We start from the raw sequence: 24,561 nt of genomic DNA, 5'->3' as shown, positions 1-24,561 counted from the left end.
AGTTTAATTTTTTTTTGTCTAGTTGCAGCCTTGATGAACTTTGGAATTTGAGTCAACAGCTAGCTGAAATGAATTTAGACAGTTAACCTTTGAAAGAAAGTCAAAAATGTGCGAAGCACTCTCACTTATACTGTGCCACCAACATTTGTGATCATTTCAATTGGTCTAAACACAGGAAAGAGACCAAGAGAGTCAAGGATCTATATTATCCACATCCATTTTTACAGTATCAATGTGAATATTTTCCATTTATATTTACTTGTGTCTGTCAATGTGAATCTTAATTTCACTGTTACTGACTGTAAGTACATTAAGAGACACTTTCAAAGCAGGGTCAAATTCTTTCTATGGACAAGCACACATGCATTTTGATTCTGACACAAATGACTTTAGGCATAAATTAAGCTACAATATTCCATTTCTAGGAATCAAGCTAGTGATATCAAGTAAAATCGTATTTACTCTTATACAAAATATTTCTACATAAACTATTTTAGACTTATATATATACATTCTATAGCTTTAAAGTAATAATTGGGTTGGCGCCAGTCTTCTGTAATTGTTCACTCGTCATCCCCTTCTTCACTTGCTTTGACCTGTGACCAGTATATATTAATGGCGTAAATACAGGGAAATGCCAGATATAATGTTTTAGTGACACACCCAGTATCTATGTTTGGTTTGACACTATTAGCATCTACACCCATGATAAATATTACTATTATAATAAAAAAAAAAAAAACCTGATGATTATCACAGTGCTAAGTGACCACCATAATTAGGACTCTGTTCTATTTTCTGCACTGATTTTCTGTGTGTGCAACACTAAACACTACTTGTTTGTTAATAGTGAAATACCCAAATACAAGTCAATTCAATTCAGTTTTATTTGTATAGTGCCAATTCACAGCAGAAGTCATCTCAAGGCACTTTACAGTGTAAGGTTTAAGTTTTATAGAGAATGATATAAAAAATTATATAGAAAACCCAACAATCCCATTTGAGCAAGCTTTAGGAAACAGTGGAGAGGAAAAAATCTCCCTTAGATGAAGAAACCTCCAGCAGAACAAGGCTCATAGTGGGCGGCCATCTGCCTCGACCGGTTGGGGTGAGTGGAAAGAGGAGAGACAAAAGAACAGCAGGCAACAAAAACAACAACAAGCAGCAAGAACATTGGGCAGGTCAACTGGATTCTGGAGATATACAGCTCCAAGGAGGAGGATACCAGCAGAAAAGTACATAGAGTTCGGGAGGCAGAGGGGAGGAAACACAACTACAGGAGAGAGAAGACACAAAGTTAATGACATGTAATGGTGGCATTTGAATGAATAAATGAGTCTAGTCTTAATGTAGAGAGGGTGTCTGCCTCCAGACCTGGGAGCTAGTTCCACAGGAGAGGAGCTTGATTGCTAAAGACTCTGTCTCCCATTCTACATCTGGAAACTCTAAGAACTCTGAGATTTTTAGGTCCAAACAAAATAACCTCTGTCTTGTCTGGATTTAGGAGAAGGAAATTGGGGGACATCCAGGCCTTTATGTCTTTTAAGCATTCTTGAAGTATGACTAATTGATTAGTTTCACCTGGTTTCATAGATAAGTATAGCTTGGTATCATCTGGATAGCAATGGAAATGTGTTTCCTAATACTCTAATACACTAATATATGCTTGTTTTGTTAGCTTTTTGCAGCAGTGTGAGCCTGGTGGGCCAGAGAATGCACATAGGTAAAAATAATACATTAGTACTAATGATACCTATTTTAATGATTTGTCTGGTGTTATTCAATATTTTCCTATATAGAGCTCTGCAAGTTGACATCACATAATAGAAAAAGAAAAGGTAACCTGTTTATCACAATCAGCAGTAAAATAAAACTACCACATCAAACCACTAGTTGTGAAACTGTTTTGTCTAATCAGTCTAATCACTCACTTTAAAACTCCCCCTGGCTTTAGCTGTTTACACTGTAAGTAGAACTCTATAAATGACTTTTCTAAAGATACTGTCCCAGTCCTATGTGCAAAACATTTGCACAGTCAGCTCCAGTTACACATGTTGTCTAAAGCTTGCTCAAATGGGATTGTTATAAAATGATTTGGTGTTATAAAATAAAATTGGATTGAATTGAAATTTGTACCTATGTACCAAATTCGCAGTGGGCCAAAATTAAAAACTGGGATGAAGTCGCGGGCCAACTCCTTTGTAACCTTCGTTAAAAAATAAACTGCAATTGTGCATGTTTTCTCATCTCTCCAGATATGTAATGTTGAATCTTTTCATATGGAAACAAACTTTAGTTTCGCGTAAACATTGAATCTGGAGCAAGCAAAGCTTAATATTATATACAAATGAGAAATTACATTTGAAATAAAACACACATCAGTGGTATTCGTTTCGTAGAGCAGTTGACTGCCAACCACAGGATTGGTGGTTTGATTCCCGGCTGCCACGTCATATGCCAAAGTGTCCTTGGGCAAGATACTGAACCCCTAGTTGCCCCCGGTGAGTCAGGTCAGCTGCCATCGGTGTGTGAGTGTGTGTGTGCTTGTGTGTGCGAATGGGTGAATGAGACACAGTGTAAAGTGCTTTGAGTACCAGCTAGGTAGAAAAGCGCTATATAAGTGCATACCATTTACCATTTATTATGTCTCTATCTGTAGTCTTTCGAGTTCCTTTTTATTGAAAATCTTTTCTCACAGGCCAACAACAAAACTACCAAAGATAATAATAATTTACTTCAATCTTTCAACTATTAACAGTGCATAAAGACAGCATTCATTCAAGGTCAGTTTGTTACACTCTGATTTATTCTGATTCACACTGGTTCAAGCCAGATACTTGGCATCTCTTCTTAGATGTAAGTGCATCAATGTCTGGGGTTAGGCTCTGAGCTGAGGAAATCCTCAAGATTGAGTGATTTGTGTTCATCAGTGTTTATCAGTGAGACGACTCCTGAGTGGTGTTTGGTTCATCTTCATCAACATAGATGTGTGCTGCCGAACATAGTGAGCATTTGAGCAGCTTGGGCACTGAGTTGGGGCAGTAAACATACAGACACAACTTAGGGTCACATTAGTATACAAATCCTCCTTTTGAAGAACTTGTTGTTGAATGTACATGGAGTCGTCTCACTGATAAACACTGATGAACACAAATCACTCAATCTTGAGGATTTCCTCAGCTCAGAGTCTAACCCCAGACATTGATGCACTTGCATCTAAGAAGAGATGCCAAGTATCTGGCTTGTATATTATATACATTTAGATACAACTTATGGTAGTTTCTCCCACTTCTAACACAAAACACAAATTATTGACAACATAACATAACGTCATTCTGTAGCTTGTAGCGTGGGCCCACACACACTCTTACACGCAAACCAAAATAAAAATAAAAATAAAAATCCTCTGGATTTCCCTCAAACTAACAGCAGCCACTGCAACAATTGAACTGATATAAAGTGCACCAAGAAAGCCACCACATCAGCGAGGCTGACCAAAATATTAACATTTAATTTTGAGTAGCGGTCTAATACACTGCCTCATTTTGAATAAGACCTCAGGTTAGCACATCAAAGAAGATCCATCTAAATATGTCCAATAGCAATTTTTGAGCAGTCAGATGAAATTACAATATGTCCTTTCTAACATAGCACAGACTATAATGAAAGAATGGCAATGATCAAAGCAGTCGGCCAACTCAAAGTGCTTACACAAAGCAGGTAATTACAGCAAGATGGCTCACACTGGAACTGAGGCACTAGGAGGAAATGCTGGTAGATCATGATGATGACGTGTTCGAGAAAAGGACAAAATGCTTCTTCACTAAACTTAGTTAGTTAGTAAATGAAGCTTTACTTATTCACAAGGTCCCGTTAAGATAAAGATCACTTCACAAATTAGACATTTGACACACTAATTAAACATTTGCCAATTCAAAATATACTGTATGTATAAGTGTGAACGAGTTTTCCAGTAGTAAGGCGATAATGTGGCATTGTCTCTCAAAAATGATCTTCCTATGCAACTTAAATGCAATATATTTTGTAAGACACAATCACTGGCTGGATTATGATCCAGTGCAACTATATTCTTTCATTAATAAAGTGCAACATGTATACAGAACTTTACCTGCACTTAATGTTAGAGTAGGATTGTGATTTAGTTTAAAAGCAAAGAAAGACGTTGTGTTTTCTATCAAGCCAGAGCACAAACTTTGCCCTACCCTTTGTTGTTTACCTAAATCAGAAGCTGGAATGCATTATCTAAGATGAGGGTGGAGTAGGGGAAGACAAAGTAATGGTATTCAAGGAGTGGAATTGCCCACCTTAGGTCTACAGACATTATGATGCCACAAACAATTATCTTAGAGAAAATTATATGTGCATGACAATTTGACCAATACAGAAATCACAAAATATAAAAACAACAGTGCTCCTTGAGTTATAGTGGTGATGTGGAAACAGAAACTAGACCAGAGACAGTCTGTACAATAATTTGCAGCATCTAATCCAGGAAATTACTTCTCCCAAGACAGGACGTTAGAAGCATGGATTCACAGACTTGTTTATCGGCCCTCAGTGTATGAATCATTAAATTCAATTAAATTTTATTTGTATAGCCCCAAATCACAACAGAAGTTATCTCAAGGCACTTTTCAGTGTAAGTTTTAAGATCTTAAAACTTATAATTGTATAAAGAATGATATAGAAAACCCAACAATACCATTAGAGCAAGCATTAGGCAACCAGGCTCAGGGTGGGCGGCCATCTGCCTTGACAATTAATGGATTGTTAGAAGCAGACTGTACTTCCTCAAGACTGCTTTCTGATTTGATTTATAGAGAGACAAGTGGCTGGACTTTGTAAATGTTGATTGCTTTTGAATGCTTAAGCAAATAGACAAATACCCACCACATTAATAGCTAGGTGGAACCCTATTTCATTACAGACATTCACTGTATGAGCCCCACAAGCATTAAAGCTGATGCTATATCAGTTTAGAACAGTGAGGTACAGCATTTAAAACTCTATCTAAAAAAAGGCAATAATTGCACAATGTCATCACAAATATTTGTGTTAATTACTTACATGTTGTTAGTTGAAATATTTAGTTTTTAGCAGCTGCAAATTGTTGTCACAACCACAAGGAGAACTGATCCTTCCTGGGCATCACTGTTTGATGGCTGGGTCACAAAGCAAGACATGACACTGACCTCTGTCAGACCTCGGCAGCAAAATCAATACTATTGAAATCTGTCTTTTGGCAAGACTGACATCACTGTCCTTCTTGCTTGCGTAATATAGGTTAAGTTTTCTGTTGGTTTTATAATTGTTGTCAGCACTGTTTGTGCAAAGCAATGTTTATTTTGGCACCTGGTTTTGGATTCAGTTTTAGTCTTAGTTTTCTAAGGAAAATGTAAATTAGATTTTGGCAAATCTTTGTCATTTTATTTTTGATAATTTTAGTTAGTGTTAGTGCTCATTTTCGTCCTGTGTTATATTTATCTGTATACATTAATGTTTGCATAGTATTGCAGTATTATGCACTATTTTTGGGCATATGTAGGCATTTTGAGGCAACAGCCTTCTGTAGGATTTTGAATCATGTTTGACGTTCCTACCTTTGTTTGCAAAGTAACAAGTTAACTGAACTATTTTAGAAAAAAAACTTGTGAAAGTTTATCATTCAAAGCAGACATAACCATATAATATGACACATAGGAACCTCTCTTTTGCTAATAACAGCTGGCATAGTGGACCTTAGTAATTATGGAAACAATCATGAAAGTTAAAATTATACAACCATCACATTTTGGTTAGGACATAAAAACTGCTCTGCTGTAGTCACACTACACCCGCTACTAGACGGGGCAAGGCAAGGCAGCTTTGTTGATATAGCACATTTCAGGCACAAAGACAAAAAAGGTGCTTTACATAAAAGCTTTAAAACCAAAAACAAAATTAAAATAAAAGGAAAAATACAGCTTTAAAAAACAACAGGCATTAAAACCGGAAGACATAATTGAAATCAAATAGCATGCATAAATCTTAAATAAAATAGACAGTCAAAGGCATTTGCTAACTAAGGATCTAAGAGTCCTGCTGGGTTTGGAATCTTCAAGAAGATCAGAAATGTACTTAGGCCCCAAGACATTAAGGGATTTATAAACTAGCAATAGTACTTGAAAATCTATTCTAAAGGTGACAAGCAGCCAATGTAAGGATGAAGAACAGGAGTGACGTGTTCACTTCTCGTAAAGATGTCTTACAGTGTTTTTAGGGAGACCAGACAGAAGACCATTACAAAAGTCCACCCTGCTCTAAATGAAGGCATGAATTAGTTTCTCTAAATCCTTTCTAAACATAAATCCTCTAAGTCTAAGGCTATGTTCTGACTTAGTATGACAGAGGACAGAGGGCAGTATGTGGAAAGGACGGAAGGCTTAATGGTGTGTGTGTGTGTGTGTGTGTGTGTGTGTGTGTGTGTGTGTGTGTGTGTGTGTGTGTGTGTGTGTGTGTGTGTGTGTGTGTGTGTGTGTGAGAGAGAGAGTGTGAATGTGTTTGTGGCCAAACTACCAACCCTGAAAATTACAGAGTGTAGCCCAGCCGTTTCCAGCCACCCACAGAACACAACCACGACTATGCTCAGCTGTCAGCCTGACAGCCACTAATCTAACCGGACTGTGGTGAAGCTTCAAATCAGAGCCTGTAATGAAACACATTATAAGAGCTCCACAGGTTGTAAGGGAGCTGAATCCATAGAAGGCAGACATTAGGTCAGGCTGTGTGGGGCTGTGGTGTGGGAGTCCTGGAGGTTTGCCAGCTTGGTTGTGGGAGAACTGTGGGAGATGTTTACCATGCAAAAGCTCAAGGGAGGTCCAACCATTTTTCCTGTTTTAAATTAGGCAATGTGGGGTCTGCTTTGGCACCCTACCTCCTGAACTTACCTACCTACAACAGAATTCTCCACGACTGTCTCTAGAATGCATATTTTGACTTAAGGTTAATAATTGACAGTTGTTGACTTGTTGAGCTGTAGATGAGCTATAATAGTAGGTAGTAGTAAGGTCTTTACGACGACTCATGACTCTGTTTAAACTAGCACACCGCTGTCTGTTGCTACATAAAGAAGGAAACTATTAGCTCAAACTCATGTGGTTAAGTAATTGGAGATAATGTTTTTTCCTCTCTTCGTCTTTTAATTAAACCTACACTGGGGGGGGGAAACAAAAAGGCTCAAATGACACGTTTTGCACTACCATGCAAACCATGTCATTTGAAGAGGCAGATTTAATCAGCTACGTATCAAACTGTGACAAAAGGTAAAAACATTCCTGATGAACTCTAATAAATCCCAGGCTCTGTGTCCTCACATCGGGGTCAGGTTTACCAATGAAATGTTTGACGCTGTTTGTGTATGTTGATTCAAATACCACTGGGTCAAAAGACAGCCTGCCCTGAAAGCATTCTCACGCTCCAACTTAGCCTTCCCCCAAATACAACAGGAAGTTAGGGGTTAGACCATGATGAGAGGGGTCAGGCAGTGGGGGAATGGAGGGCTGGCTAAACAAGTGAGTCAGAAAAAGACTGATTTGCAAGGACATAGTATTTTAGTGCCATATAAGTCTGTATGTCTATGTTGGAGTTGTCTTTTTTCAGCACTAGTGCATATTTAGCATTTTTCTGGTTCCAGCTGAGTTATATGCAAAATACCAATAACAATAACATCCAAATCAGTCTTTAACCTTGAACCTCTGAGACGCTTTATATCTTCCTCAATAAATAAGCCAATAAAAACAACGATGAAATGTACCCCAGGCACCACATTTTAGCCGGAAGACAACTATAAGTAAATACTATGACATGAATTAGGCATGCTTAATAAACAATAATTCAGTATTATCAGTTACTTGTCCAAATGCAAAAGTTTTGCATTTGTATGATTGCCTAACAAGGTCAACCAAGCTTATGACAAAATGAAGAAGATTATGTCAAATTGTCTCTTTGTCTCTTTGTCCATTCACACAACTACTTCTGTTACTTTTGTGCAGAGCTGGAAACAGTTATGGATGCAATTTTCTATATAGTTATACTGAGAACACAAGCAAAATGATCTAATTTGCACAAGAATGCAAACTTTGTTTTCGAGAGAAAATGAGCAATTTGGAAAAGGGAGAGACTGTGGGATAAAACTAAAGCATAACAAAATTTTGCTTAGATAGAATAAGATACGTAAAAGCATGGTTAAACAATGTTAAATAGTAAATATCTATTAAACCTATTTGTTCTCTTGTAAGACAGATATGTAAATGTTTTAAAATGTGCTTTTTTGACTTTTTAAGAATACATTTCATGCTGATGACCTCCTATAATTCCAAACTATAATTCTCCATAAGGTGACAATAAGAAAATGTTGTTCTTGTTTTGAGGTGTTGAGACTAAGCAAACTGCTTACAACTTGGAAATATGCTAGGAAGCAATGTTGCCATGCTAGAGATAATAGTCTAATAAGTCCACTGAGCTTATAAGAATGTAACTATTCCTAGGTAATACTTATGCCGTCATCCTGTCATTTGAGGGCCAGCTTATGCATAGCAGTTTTGAGCCTCTGACCTTTATAATATCAATTCATTCCTAGGTCAAAACTTATCTGTTTAGGTTTTCATAATCTCTATTAGTGGTAGGCCTTAACATATATCCATACAGATTACATTAACAATTGATGTTTATTTATTTTATTTTATACAAGTATTTTATCTTGTATGGAATTCTGCCATATTGCTTTTATCTGTACGTCCAGTGTCATTATTTTTGATTGATTTATTATTAAAGATAGACAATGTCAGTTTTACAAAGAGAGAGCTGCTTAATTCGGGATGAATGTAAACATGAGACATTGATGCATTTCACGCAAATCATCGTAATTACAGTATTAATCTCACTTATTGATGTTTCACCCCTATTTTACACCATTTGTAATAGAAACAAAAAATAGGGAAGTCCTCACCCATTATACAACTACACTGATCAGCCATAACATTTAAACCACTTGCCTAACATTGTGTACCCACCCACCCCTAACTTGTCAACGCATAAAGTCCACAAGACCTCTGATGGTGTCCTCTGGCATGTGGCACCACAGTGTTAGCAGCATTTCCTTTAAGTCCTAAGTGGCAATGTGGGGCCTCCATGGATTGAACACCCATAGTAAATCCTGGTGCTACCACAAACCAGTAAATGAGACACCCTGTCGCTTGTTTACCTCTGTATGCCAGAAACACACTACAAGAACGGCTGTTTTAGAGATGTTACCGCACAATCATATAGCCATCACTATGCCCAGATCCTTACTCTTGACCATTTTCCCGGCTTTCAAAAAATCATCTTTAGTGGTTTGAATGTTGTGACTGATCAATGTGTATTTGACTGGATAGCAATATTAGGGAGAATTTAACTCTAACTTTGCTATGGTTGCTGAATCAGGCCTGAAACCAGGCAGTTTACACAAACAAACACGTACAATGGTAATGTTTTTAGCCTATTTGTCTAATGCTGTGACCAATCATTAGATTGTCTGAACTGACAGCAAAAGGGATCCAGCACTAGACAAAGGTGAGGTGCTAGACTAATTTTCCCTAAGGCATTCACTGCACCACAGTCTTACATGGGGAAAAACAGGATTATTTGATTAAACATTAAATTGCGCCGTCACATTCTCATCGCCACTACTTCATTGAGGAATGTAACCAAGCAAGTTAAAGTCACCACCGTGAAAAATATGCTGGATATTTTAAGTTCAGAAAACAATGGAAGTGGAGGAAGGAGTATGTACAAAAACAAGCTAAGCTGTAGAAGGGATGACAGACTGTGGTTTCACTGCTTCTCATCAGTGTTTGTCATCCGGATGGAGGGAGAGAGAGGAAGGCCATGGGCAAAAGAGGAGAGATGAGTAGGATGACAAAGTCAGGGGAGGAAGGGGTGTCCTTTTCATCCCAGAAAGAGATGACCTTACTTAAGGATAAAACAGATCAACTCTGCAACCCCCCAAAGTTGCGTCTGGGCTTTTGTATGCTCTATAAATAGCTGCATATGCTCCAGCTGAGTGGGAAAAGGCTGTACCCATCACCCCGAGGAGCAGAGGAGAGAATGAGAATGACAAAATCCCAGTAAGATCCCGTCAACATCTTGCAGGCAACACAAGCTGGTTTCTATCATCAGCTAATTAAGTTGAAGTTTAAGCAAATAAGTTTTTTATAGCACCTTCATGCGCTGAATGTGGGAAAATGCTTCAGTTGGTAGTGAAACAAGTTTCATTTAGATAGAATTGTAGCAAAACCTGTTTTCACACCATCTGTAAGTGTTGGAGCAAGAAAATATGGCCTACTTTTGAACATAGTGTATACAGTATGTGATGCTGTCCCACAGTAAGTATAATACCATCATCAGGATTGATAAATAACCACTTTTCAGATCTCTGCACTGGCTCCATATAGCTGCCCACAACAGATGCTTGCCTTCAAAGTGCTCAACCCAACAGCTAACCTGAACACCCTCATCCTGGTCTACAATCCCTCCTGCCCACTGCACTTTGCAAGCCAACAACGTCATGTGATCCCCTCACCTCACCTCAAAAGATCTCAGGCAAAACTTTTCAGTTCTGTAGTTCCATGACCTACCCACCTCTGCACTCTCAGCTGCCTCCCTGTCAACTTTCAAAAACTTAATACAGAGCTCTTCTGTTTTCTTTGTACTTCAATCTTTCCTTGCACTTAAAACTTAAAATACATTTTTAAATCTTGCACTCATACCTCATGAAACTGAAACATCTATTTCAAGATATGGCATAGATGTTTGCTTTGTACCTCACTTGTAAGTCGCTTTAGAAAAAAACATCTGCCAAATAATGAAATTTAAACCTGATGTATAGTTTTGTGTAGCTTGTGATTTCTGTTCCTATCCTCCAATGTTTTAGGAGGTAAAGGCCTGTTATCTTATCTTACTTAAGATAAAGTGTTTCACCAGCCACGTGATCCTTATTTGTGCTACAGTGTTTCAGGGAAATTGTACTTTGTGAAATTCACTTCAGTGATTTGGCTGAACAGATGCTCCATTAATGGATGAGTTCAAGCAAAAGAAGAACCAATTCAGATAATTGGTCACCAGTTCAGGTCTCATGTTTGGCAGTACCAGCCAGGTTCAGCTGCAACAGGCAGATGGGTTTTGATCTTAACAGGTCTATAACTGCAAGCCAGATAAATGTCACCTCTAGAGAAAGGTAAAGGCATATTTTGCATTTTATGAGATGTGACAAGTATGATTTAGCTCCGTTATGCATGACCTGTTTTAGAAAGACACTGCAGCGCAGACAAATAACTGAAATCTTAACAAATGTGGGACCCTACAGAGCCATAAAGTGGTTGTTGTGATGCACAGAGAAAGACCTGATCAACAATTATTATTATTAAGCACTAAAACTGTTGAATAAAACAAAATAACCAAGGTTGCATCTGCAGGTCTTTAGCCTACCACAGCACTGGAACAGGCCCAGCAGCTATTACTGCCTTTTTGTTCACCTTAATGGTTAATCTACTTTCATTAGTGCCACTCATCAAGGCTTAAATGCCTCAGCTTGCATAATCCCAGTGATGGATGACAGAGAGGAGGCCATTTAAACACAGAGATAGAACCACAGCACGGTCTGACTACTGATCTATCTCCCACAAACACACAACAGCTAATGAATGCAGATGTGGCTGGTGGCTTCTTCCTAATGGAGTATGGTGCCTTCTCCAGCTGATTCCTCAGCACTGCCCAAGTTCAGGGTCATGTTGTCTGCTGCTGCTGACCATGCTTTAGTTAAATTTTGTGTCTATCTTGTCATCATACATCTCTTTATTGTCCTTTCATTTATTTCTTATTAATTTACGCTAATAAATTATTTGATTCTAAATTAATGGCACACTCAGGACAGAAAAATCACAGACATTTAAATAAATTAGCAGATGTTTATAAGAAAAAACATTTTGTGGAGACTGGTGCATCTTAGATATAATTTAGATAATAATTTTCAGTCCAACATAAACAACCACAACGTCCGACTGACAGCTGATCAACAGCTAATCCACTGTCATCAGAAACAGATGTTGCAGCAGATGACTGTTCGGAGGCGAGGATGTCTCATGCCTCTGAAAACCCTGTTTCCCCGGTTCCTCTCTCCTGGAATCTTTTCCTTGCATCCATACATGTATGTTTAGTGGTAGGGACTAAGGCATAATTAAAGGAATTGGGATCTATCTATGGTCACTTTTTCCTGTTCAGTGTTTTTCTTTTTTTTTACTCCTTTTTTACTCAATTTCTTGTAGTTATTGTAATTTACACAAGTTTCTCTTGAGCTTTAATGATCCCTCCTTTGTATATGGTTCTTCTTGTCACCATTTCTCCTTGCCTTTTATACCTGGCATGCTTATGTTGTTTTAATTTCAGTATACAAAATAACAAAGACTATAGTGATTCACATATTGGGTAAAGTTGTTAAGGGTTTTGCACATGGTGGAGCCCCGTGCACTTGAGAACAAGAAGCTTTAAAAGGGAATTTTAATGGGGTTGTGGCAGACAAATGACAAAACAAAGGGGCAAACTAAACATCATTCCTCAAGGAGGAAAACAACATAAAGCTAATAGAGAGCAAACAACTAAAACATGGAGAAACTTTACAGAACAGAATAAAGAAGCAAAATAACTACCTGGACAAGGCATGGGCAAAACTAAGACTGCAAAGTCAAGGCTAGAAAAAGGAAAAACTGAAATACGAAGTGCATAACCAACTCACATAAGAAATCGAGGCAGGAAAACAAGCAACCATGTAGACCATGTACGATGTACTGTACCAGACCAGTTTGCATGTCTCTCCTGTGTAATAAAGCTACATTGTCTACTGACATGGGATTCACAGCCCCAAGACAAATGACACAAGACAGACAAGTGACCTGAAGGTAGCAGTCTTCATACACTGTAACACATCCATTAGTTCTGTGGACCACCTTGACAAATAAATTTGATCTACTTAGGAAGATAGCAATACATCAGACAAAATGCACAGTGTTAATAAACCATGCTACTGCACCATGCAGGTTTAAAGAGAGATATTGGAGTTGCCTAATATGTCCTATCAAGTAGCTTTGTGTGATAATCTTTGGTATTCTGCTTTGTTTATTGTCATACTAAACATGGGGGTTCAATATGATACTGAGCTAAAACTGTGTCCACTTTTTTGGGACTTGGGTGGAGAAATGGCAGTGGTCATTGCTTCCACTATGACCCTGCTTTCTACAAAGTACTGAACTGGACATTAGCACTTGGAAACACTTGCCTGCTTCTGAAAAAACATGCATCATTTCATACAGCTGGGTGTCAGCAAGGGAGTTGAGACAGTCTCGCACAACCTAAATGTTTGGTTTCTTTTTCTCACAACTGGTTTTCACACAGTGCTCTTCGCTGCCATGAGCATATGAAGATCTACAGTCTTATCAATCCCAGTGAAATCCCTATGACACTTGTACAGATGTCAAGTGCACAGTGACTTTTTATCTATTGCTGCTGTTTGCACGTACTCATTCAGTGAGGTGAACTGAAGCTTAACTCTCAACTAGTAAAGAACAACGAAGATGCTATGATGAAGAAATTCTGCAGATTAGCAGTGAAGATGGAAGAGGAACAGGGCTAGGTTATTAATAAAGTTGTGTGTGTGTTTGTGTGTGTCTGTTGGTACCTTGTGTAAAGGTCACATTGCATCATCAGGTTCATGACTACATTACCTGCTGCAGTTAGTGATGTTGGCGTCTGGCATTTAAGGCATCTCCCTATGTGGAATGGCAGTACCAGCAAGACCTGTAGTTGGTGCAAAGTTCTTGTTATCACTCAGTGAAACTTGTTTAATGAATGTTAAGTGTTGAGCAAATAAACACACAATATGACATATTAATAATATCATTGTTTTGTTTCAGTAAATGTAATATACAGAAAATAAAATATAACCTATAATACAAAAATGGTCCGTTTTTTGGAGCTGGACCTAAACATCTCTGCAGAGGCTTTCAGGTGAGTAATTTTTAACCAGTGTGACAGGCAATGTGAAGCCACAGCCACCATCCTTCTGTCTTTTTACATTTCTCCCAATCTATAGCTACAGAGCCAAACACTCAAGTTCAAAGTTCAGTTTCCCTATAAGACAATCTCAGGTTATGAATACACTTGTATACAGCATAGTTAATTTGTAATACTGATAGCATCCACACTAGAACCTTTGTTTAATTTTGCATTATTATTAATACTGAAATTGTGTCATTTGCTTTTTTTACTGTCTTGATGTTTCTAATATGTTGTCTATTGCACAACTTACTCAATCACATCATTGATGACTCCACAGTCTGCATTAACCTCTTAGGACCTGGCTTACACATGAGTCTACATCACATTTTGGGTTCTTGTGCGTGCAAGCTGATCGCAACTGTTACACAGCCTTTCACAAATAGGTGTGTAAAGAAAAGGGCTTGCTTTTTAAAACAAAATGTTTTGAATGTGTTTTAATTTGTTGTTGTAGGCATACGATGTCTTCCTGAAACTGTTTGTGAAAAGATTATGCTTAGTTTTTATACTTATTAGGAATAAAAAATGCATTTAAAATTAGAGCTGGGGTCTTAAGAGGTTAACTTGTGAACCTCAACTTCAAAGCCAGCTGAGACAGGAGAACATTTAACTGCTCAGAAAGAAATCTAAATGTTATCTTCTGTAATAAGCTCCACTAAAGCCACCAAATGGACCTTGAGGTAAGTGCCCTCACCAAAATGCGAGTCTGTGTTCCTTTAGGTCCAGTATGAATACTCTTTTCGGATGTTGATTTTATTTTCTCAAGGTGAGGGAATGAAATAGGAAGTGAGTGTGATTCTGAACCTTGGGAATGAAAGTGCTGGAAGCATAGAAATCACAGAGCAGAGGGCATGCTAATTCTGCTTGATTCTATATAACTCAATACAGAGCAGAGTTTAACCCCTCTCATCTCCCACATAATCACTCACAAAGGTAAAAATATACAAAGGTCTAAGCAGGGGCACTTAAAGTCCACCTCTAATGCAAATTTTGATTTGATTGGAGTCGTCAGTATGATATTTTTTATGTGACATAAAAAGATAAAACATGTCACTGTTGCAAATAAATATACAGTACGTGGCATTTTCTTTTTCTGGATTTAATATTAGGTGATCCCATGGTGTGATACCCCAAGCTGCAGAAGTGTGCTTTGGAAGGCAGGGGACAGATGATAAGAGACCACAGAGATGAAAGCAAAAAGCACACAGATAAGTTGAAAGGGAAGCTGGAAAAGGCCATGTGCACATTTAAAACATCTGAAAGAACTGCTGCTTTCTCATCATTTAATAATAAAAGGTAGTGCTATAAGCATTGTACCTCCTTCTTTTACTAATGTTGTATCGTTACTACTCTCTTAAACTACCCCAGATATATTCACATGCCATAGATTTCTGTATTATTTGTGAGCATTTGGATTGCTAGAATGTACAGATGTCTCTGGCCAGTGCTTTTTCACTTCTGCGTGACACTTCAGTTCAGTGCTCCCCAACCTTTTTGTTTTTTCACACCTTAAGGAATCTCTTGTCACAACCTTTCTTGACTGTACAGTACACTTCTGTTCAAAAGTATGGAGTCACTTTGAAATGTCCTTGTGTTTGAATAAAAAATATATCAAAATGAAGAAGTATTGAACATTATGTTTATTTTTATAGACCAGACAGTCCAGCTGCCCCCACAACAGGTCAATAGATTTGTAATTGGATGAATGTGCTGGTCACTGTACTATAGATACAATACCAGCTGACTGCTTCTTCCCTAAACAGTTCTTTTATAGTTTGGACCTGCACATTGGCTCCTCTTGTAGAAAGAAATTGGCACTATTCAGAGGGTATGACATAGTGTTCAAATAAAGTGATAGCCTTCCTTCTTCAAGATTCTTTGTTCTGTACACTGCTGAAGCAGCTCCAGACCATCACATTGCCCCACCACTTTGCTCGAAAGATGGCTGAGTCTGAGTCAGAAACTCAAGGACGTTTTTCTTTCTTTCTACTCTGGATAAAGCCAGTGAGTGAATAGAGTAACACACAGTGTTGTGTGAGATCGGCACTTTCTTGGCAATTTCTTACATGGAATAGTGAAGACAGAACAAAAATAGATGAACAATTTGAGTCTGCAGTTAAACCCACAATTGCTACTCCAGATCCTCAACCAGTTTGATGATGTCTAGTTTTATTGCTTCTTTAGTTAGCACAACAGTTTTCAGCTGTGGCATATTTCAGATCCTCCATCCATTATCCTAACTGCTGTCCGTGATAAGGGCCACTGGAGTGCTGAAACCAGTGCCAGCTGTCATTGGGAGAGAGACAGGGTACACACTGGACAGGTTGCCAGTCTACTACAGGGCTGACATATAGAGACAGACAAACATTCTCCCTCACATTAACACCTATGGGCAATTTGCCTTTGAACTGTAAGAGGAAGCCAGAATGACACCATACTGCCATATTTCAGATCAGTTTGATGCACAGTTTTGATAGTTGTTGTGCACCTGTATGTGTCCAGCTTTTTTTCTCACTCCTCTCTTTTTCCCATCAGACCACTCCCCTCCCTTTGCCAATTGCACATCTGAGTACAATCAGTGGTCAGATGAAGGGAGGGTGAGGGTATAAAGAGAGGTAAGTTGTGTATGTAGACAGGGAAGACACACAGGGGCTGCACCGTAAATGTTGGTAAGATGTTTTCCCCTTTCCTTGCCTTTTCCCAAGCCAGTTGTCTTCTTCACTGCATGCACGTTAGGTGCTTTGTGTTAGTTTGGGCTGGAGCTTACAGGTCACACAGGGATTCGTCTGTGTAGGTTTAGTTTTCCTTATTTATTAGGTAGGTTATAGGGAGGTGCAGGGAGCAACAGCCCATTGCGTGGTCTCCTACGTTGTGGCTTTATTATTTGAATATTTTTGGGTTATGATGAAGCGTGTGGGTTTTTTTTGTGATAACTTTGTCCTTGGAGTCCTCAAATGTTCCATCCTCAAAACTCCTAGAGCCCTTCTGATTAGTTTTATTAAAGGACCACTGTGGCTCAGTTGGTAGGGCAGTCAGCATTTACCTATGAACCTCAGGCTTGACAGTTCGTTTCCTGGCTCCCGCTGAATCCTGGCCACATGTTAAAGTGTCCCTGGACAAGACACTAAACCCTGAACTGTTGGCGACTGGTGCATGCTGGCAACTACATCAGAGCTTGTTTTAAAGACACAGATGATGAAATATCTATCTGAACTCCAGTGGAATCACAAATGTATAAAGGAGAAGGAGCAGATGACCCATTTTTAAGGACCTCTGTTGTTAAGCTGCCTTGTTTTAAACAGTAGACAATCTGGAATAAAGGCCAAAATAGGATGACAGCATTCACTGCACACTGTGTCTTTTAGAACTGCCATACTGCAATATGAATGATGACAAGTTTCATAAAGATGTGCTTCCATGAATCTTATCACAAGCTGTCATGATCAGCAACAGGAAAGTGATACAGTGTTTACACTGCTGAAAGAGATTCCATCGGTCCGCATAAGTTACATTCTGGTTCACAATGATATGGGTATTTACTGTATACTAAATATACTGTCTGTTCAAAAAAATCATTGGATAATTACTGCATGGATGAATTTTTTTTCAGCTGGCAACAAGTTATTTAACCCTAACTGATGCAGTAAGTAGCTTCTTATTTCTTAAGAAGCTACGTCCTGTGATCTTGGAAAATATGTTAATCTGTTTCAGAAGAGTCAAATTATTGGCATCAAACAAAGAAAACATCTAGGGAGATTGCTGAAACTACTAAACTTTTGTCACAGGCATATTTCAAAGTGACAATGCCAAGATTCATCGGACTCAAATTGTGAAAGAGTGGTTCAGGGAGCATGACACATAATTTTTTTAATAATAATGAATACTTTATTGATCCCCTTGGGGAAATTGTGGGTGGACAGCTGCTAGACAGTATGTCAGCGCTACACTACGGGGTTTCAGGGTCTTGTCCAAGGACACCTCAGCAAGTAGCCAGGAGGAACTGGGAATAGAACCACTCACTCTGGGGTTTGTAGGCGACTGCTCTACCACCTGAGCTACTGCTGCCTCACACATTGGAATGGCCACCACAGAGTCCAGACCTTTACCCAATTAAGAACCTTAGGGATGTGCTAGAGAAGATTTTGAGCAGTGGTCCAACTATCATCAATACAAGATCTTGGAGACAAGAATGAATGCAACTCTGGACGGGGATAAATGTTGTGACATTGCAGAAGCTTATCGAAATGATGTCACGTTGAATGCTTCCTGTAATCAAAGCTAAAAGTGGTCCAACAAAATATTAAGCTAATAGAGTGTGTGAACTTTTTTTGGACAGGCAGTGTATGTAACATATGAAAAAGTGGAAATTTTCACTCAGTCATTTCACTCATCATTACATTCAATCTGATGATAGCAGACTAAAGTCCCTTTTACACATATAGTTCAGTTTATTGGGCCTGGATAAAAGACAAAATAAAATTTGGGGGGAATTTCCTGTTTAAATTTGCTGATTACAAACCAGCCAAATAGAGGAAACCTGCAGTCACATACTGAGAAGGAACTCATTGACTGGCCCTTTGTCCTCTTTTTTATAGTAACAGCTCATTTCTAATTCAAATTAAATTACACATTGCTTTCAAATGCTGCTGCCCCAACCTTATTATTGAGAACCTGTGTAGAAGGTTGGTTGGTATATTTGCAATGCAAACCCAAACCTGTTTGAACATCACACTTTGCACAACCCCTACCATCATATGAAAGTAAATCACCTAGATTCTTTAGTTCATTACTTGTTTCTCAGTATTCCTAAGCTAATCTTGCAGGACAGTGAAGTTTCCTAGCGGATATACTTTTAAACCTTGTGGATACACGCAACATATGCAAAATAGTTCGAAAGTCTATACAAGTAAATATAACTTATTATTTGATGGCATATCCCATGTTTACAATAACTGCATCATAACTGCAGCCTGTCTTAATTTGTTTTGGGGGATTTCTCCTTCTTAGCTCCTCTTCAGCAGGTGAAATGTCAGTTACACTGATTTAAGGTCTGGTGATTGTAATGGCCAAAAATAAATCCTGACTTATTCCAAAAGATTTTTGAATGATCGCTGTACTTTTCTTCAAACTTCAATTTGGCTTTTTGATTCCTACTGCAGAAGAGGGGTTTTCATCTTGTGGTGTAGCCTCTGTATCTCTGCTCTTGTAGATTTATTTAGATATTGGATTTTAATAGGTTGTTGATTATGTCAGTGACTATTGTATGGATTTTTTCAAAGGAACTGACCATTCCATTACTTACTATTACTGAGGGGTAAACTACACAATATATGGACCTAAATCATAGTGGTTAAGAATGTTTTACTGTGTGTTTCAACACTAGCCTAGAGACAGAAGTCTCTAAAGTCAACATGAGTATTGCTTAGTTGCAGCTGATTATAGTTTATCTCACATCCTGAGATAACACCATGACTGCCGTGTAAACTGTGTCCATGCCTGTTTAGTAATTTCTTGGTTGTGGTTATGCTGCTAAGGCTCACAAATTGCATGCGCAAAGGTAGGTGCAAGTGCAATTTTTGTAGCAGAGAGGGATATCTAAAAATAAATTTTTTTTTTTAAACTTTAGTTTATTTAGAGTGTGGCTATGGTTGATATTGGTGCAGTTATGTACTGTATTCTAATATTTACAATAGGGGAAAACACACCCAACAAGTCCTCCTTCGGAGCCCCTTATTTGGGCAAAAAATGTGTAATGTCTGGCTCTCTAATGGGAATGTCAAAGCTCAATACATCTAAAATTGCCATGTGTAGGTTCGTATTGGAGTTAATAAACAGCCAGAGCAGTTACTCTGGGCTGTACAATTGAAACTCCTTAATCTGCACTTATCATTTCTACATTAACAGTTAAACAACTGTGCATTTTTCCTCAAAATGCTTTTCATGGAGTATTAGCTCATAGGTTTTGGTTTATAGCCCACAGCTTCATTGTTTTTTGATCTCTCCCAGCATTCTCATAGGCACAGTTCTCATCACAGGGGACTACATATCCAGTGGTGACAAACAAAAGACAGACACATAGAAGAACTAACTGGCCAAGATGCTAGTGTGTTAAAGAGCTACAAAGCCACTCATCTTTCCCAGAATTTAAAACTAAGGCAAAGGTAATATTGGGTTTTTATTGCTCTGTGTGTCCTGACTATGTGAACAGACAACAGTTTGCTCACATATCCATGTACTAACGTAAGCTGATTATATGTCAATGTCTGTGGTTTGTTTTTATCAGAAAAAAAGGAGCAAAACAAAAGAATTTGCATGTAAACAAGTCAAACAAAGGGGCAGACACCCCCTAATTAAACCTTGTCTTTATCAGCCACCAAAAAGATGTATGTTGTGAGTGTGGGGTCCACTGGTACCCTCGTCTTTCCCCTCAAAGGTGCAGATTTTTGTACTCTGCCCGTGAGCCAAGGACTTATGGTGTTTATACCTTACAGAGGACCTGCATTCTCCAAGAAGCTAATATTGTTTTGCTACTATAACAACAATGAAGTACTAGATTGAAGTTGCCACCATACTTCCATGGTGATGTTATGGTCTAAGAAATATAATCACCCTGGATTATATTGCCACCCTGTGAGTGTGTTGTATTTATGGGCTCAGTGCCACTCTAAGATAATTGAAACTGTACATTTTCCATAGCTCCCAAGTAAGCAGCTCTAACAATAACAGCAGGAATCCAGCAGAGGCTGTTACTGTTAGTATGAAGACAGAATCAACTGCAGTGAAAAGGGTCAAGGTCATTTTCACTGCATACCAGAGAACAGATTCTCCTTAAATTAAAATAGCTTGAATACATGGATGTATATCTTCAGTACAGAAGGAAGCCTGGTTGCTGTAGTGACAGGGGTAAAAGGTCAGACCACACTGAGCAAAACCTCTTGACAATGTTATTGCAGGAGCGCCCCCAAGCTGTGGAAGCTGTTGCTGATGCAACCTGAGACCACAGACGGATGTGGGAAACCTTAAAATACATACTTTTTGTTGTGTTTTCTTTTTGAATTTGTCTTCAAGCTATGATACTAAGTTATATTAAGATTAACTTTTTTTTTTATCTATGTTCTTCACCCTTCTTATCTACTTGTCTATTATTACTTTTCTGTTGGGAGAGATTACATCAGCAGCTTTTCCAGAGTTTCTCAACATCAGTAATTCTGCTACTGTCACAAGGATAATATTGTAGTTACATGAGTATGGATATTTTTTTGAAAACACAGATACAGAGGAGATACTGTACTGCATTTTAGTACTGGGTCTACTCTGAGCATTCAGAAAGCAGTCTTTAGCACTGCAAAGTAAAAGTTGCAGACCTCATTTAAATGAATCACAGAGCTGCTGCTGTTTTCTCATGTAAACTTAAAGTCTGTGTAAAAAGGCGTGGCAGTCAGGAGACTGAAACAGGCATCTTATAACAATCCTGCAATTGTGTCTGTTTTGTTTTAAATGTAAGAAAGACATAGTTTCATTGTGAAGTTGGACATAACACAGGTTTATTCAGAATTATCCAATATCAACATTTTGTCTTCCAGTAAAGTTTGTCTACAAGGTGGCCCATGACGAGACCCTCTCCGGCACAAAAAGTTGCACAAACTCATTTGTGGCTGTAACACAATCTATTGTACATGTCTTTTTTTGTGATTATTAATGTAAAACATATAATATTGAGTCAAGTAATCAGTGTGGCTCTGTTTCCCACTGCTTCCACTGTCAGTCATGGTTACACAGAAATTAAACTGTCACGCAGCTTTTCATTTGACATTAGAAGGCTGACTTCCCAAATTATGGGAAAGTTTCTACAGATCCACGTTCTCTGTCTGAACTATTGTTTTCTTTTACCCACCCACAGCTGTTGAATATGAACACAGATGCAGAATAAGGAGTCTAATCTAAGCAGGCAGGCATTCATCCAGCATATTTTTCATCTTGACGATAGGAGTCATGGCTATATAAGGGTGGTGTGAATACTGTATACTCTCTGCCCCATCTAATGAAACTATGACCTGGAAGATAAAGGCGCTCAATTTTTTTCTGCTCTTTTTTACTGTGTACTGAGATGCACATACACATTATTCTAGTCCTTTTCACTCTTCATACATGTTTACACAACAGAGTGTTGACTAGTCCTACAGTGTGTCCTGGACACAGTAATTAACAGCCTTCACAGCAGATAAAATAACAACCCTCAGTCTGACCTGCCATGAGATCATATTGAAATGCAGTCATCAATAGAAATGCAACACTCACATGTTAAATGAAGCCTGTGTGTATATTTGTGTCTACACATGCACATACTGAGATGGTGAGAGGTACAGGGCAGAAGGGTGAGGGTTAACCAAGCAGTGCTATAACCTGCCAAGGGGCTGATATTGCTGGGGCTTGGCTCTGTTTATTTACTGTACCTGGAGACGAGAATGTTGCTATACCTGAGAGTCTCCTTTTGAGTGCAGTGGGAGGAGAAATAACATGAAGAGAAAACCCAGTGGGACAGACATGAAGTGCAGATACAACACCTTGATCAATCGTTTGGAGAAGATTTACACCATCTGATGAATCAAATAACAAACCATACTGCAAACCTCTTTATAGATGCAGTACTTTAATACAGTTGTCGTTACATATTTACTACAATTTATAAAAGGAAGAATTAAAAGGCAATAAGCATTTTTTCATATTGGCAGCATTTTGTTGTCATTTGTATAATCTGAAGTACAACAAAAACCAAAACCAGTGATTTATTGTTTGAACCTTTATTTATCTGAAAAAAGTACAAAGAAAAGATTTTGAGTGTTTCACTGACCAACATAATTTTATTTTGTGAAATAATTGTCAAAAGAAATATTTCTCAACACAGGATTGCAAAGAGTTTAGGTCTTTCACCATCCACAGTATGTAATATTGTGAAAACATTGAGGGACTCCAAGGAAATCTCTGTGTGTAAAGACTAAGGCCAAAAACCACTGATGAATGTGTAACGTGTAACTTTTAAGTCCTTAAGGGACATTGCATGAGAAAACCTCATGCAAACATGATAAACTTATCCACACAGACCTGCCAGTAAGTTGGAAAATGATTGTCACTTTTACAGTAGACATTCCAATTAAAATTCAGTGTGGAACCCAAAAACAAGCGCATCTCAGCGGTTACAAGCGGCTATTATGCACACTATTTATTAATAGGTCTACTCTACGTAAGAAGCCCCTGTTTGAACTGCCACCTTATATGAATGACCAAATGCCCAAATGACCCTATGAGCTATGTTGTTGGGGGTTTAAAGCCCCCAGTAGGGTCTACCAAGGCAAACAGGTTCTAGGCGACAGGCCAGATGAAGATCAGTTCACAATGAGAAGAAATAAAACAAGCACAGCTACCCTGAAGCTAGGGTAAATTGTGGGAAGGTGCCTAAACGATCCAATCCCTGGACAAGGAATCTGGCTATTGGAACATGGAACATCACCTGCTAGGGGGGAAAGAGCCTGAACTTTTGTGGAACCAGAGCAATACTCAATAGAGATAGTCGGGCCTGCCTCTACACATAGCTTGGGCTCTGCAACCAAAATCCTTGAGAGAGGTTGGACCCTCTTCCACTCTTCTCTCCTCTTCTAGCCTGGGCACCAAGTGCGCTGCAGCCTGGGCAGTCACAGATACAAAAACTTGGAACTGGGAGGAGTTGGGCTAAGCTGTGGAGGAGGAATATCAGACAGCCTTGAAAAAATTCTGGTAAGCCCTTCGACGTCCAGGAAAGGGAAGCAGTGCTCTGCAAGCACTGTTTACAGTGGAGGTGGGCATCTGCTGACCTCAGTGGACGGTGTAAGGAATGTTTAGAGGATTTACTCAATCCCACCACCGTGACTTCTGCAGAGGAGGCAGAGTCTGATGACTCAGAGGTGGATTTGCGTTCATCACCCTGACTGAAGTCACTGAGATAGTCGATAAGCTCTTCAGTGGCAAGGCAACGGGAGTGGATGAGATTCACCCTGAGTACCTTAAGTCTCTGGATGTTGTGGGACTTGGCGGTCGGGAACAGTGCCACTGGAATGGCAGACCAGAGCGGTGGTCCCTGTTTTTAAGAAGGGGGACCGGAGGGTGTGTTCCAACACCAGGGGGATCACACTGCTCAGTCTCTATGCCAGAGTACTGGAGAGGAGAATTAGGCAGGTTGTCAAACCGCGTGGACTTAAAAAAGGCATTTGTCCATGTCCCTTGTGGTATTCTGTGGGTGGTGCTTTGGGAGCACACGGTCCGGGTTAGGGTAAGCCCTCTTTTAGGGGCTGTCCGGTCCCTGTATGACCAGAGCAGTAGCTTGGTTTGCATTACTGGCAATAAGTGAAACCTGTTCCCCGTGCATTTTGGACTCCAGCAGGG

Source organism: Anabas testudineus, chromosome 18 (genome assembly GCF_900324465.2).
Source record: "Anabas testudineus chromosome 18, fAnaTes1.2, whole genome shotgun sequence".
In the NCBI taxonomy this organism is placed as follows: domain Eukaryota; kingdom Metazoa; phylum Chordata; class Actinopteri; order Anabantiformes; family Anabantidae; genus Anabas; species Anabas testudineus.
This window is presented reverse-complemented; position numbering follows the sequence as displayed.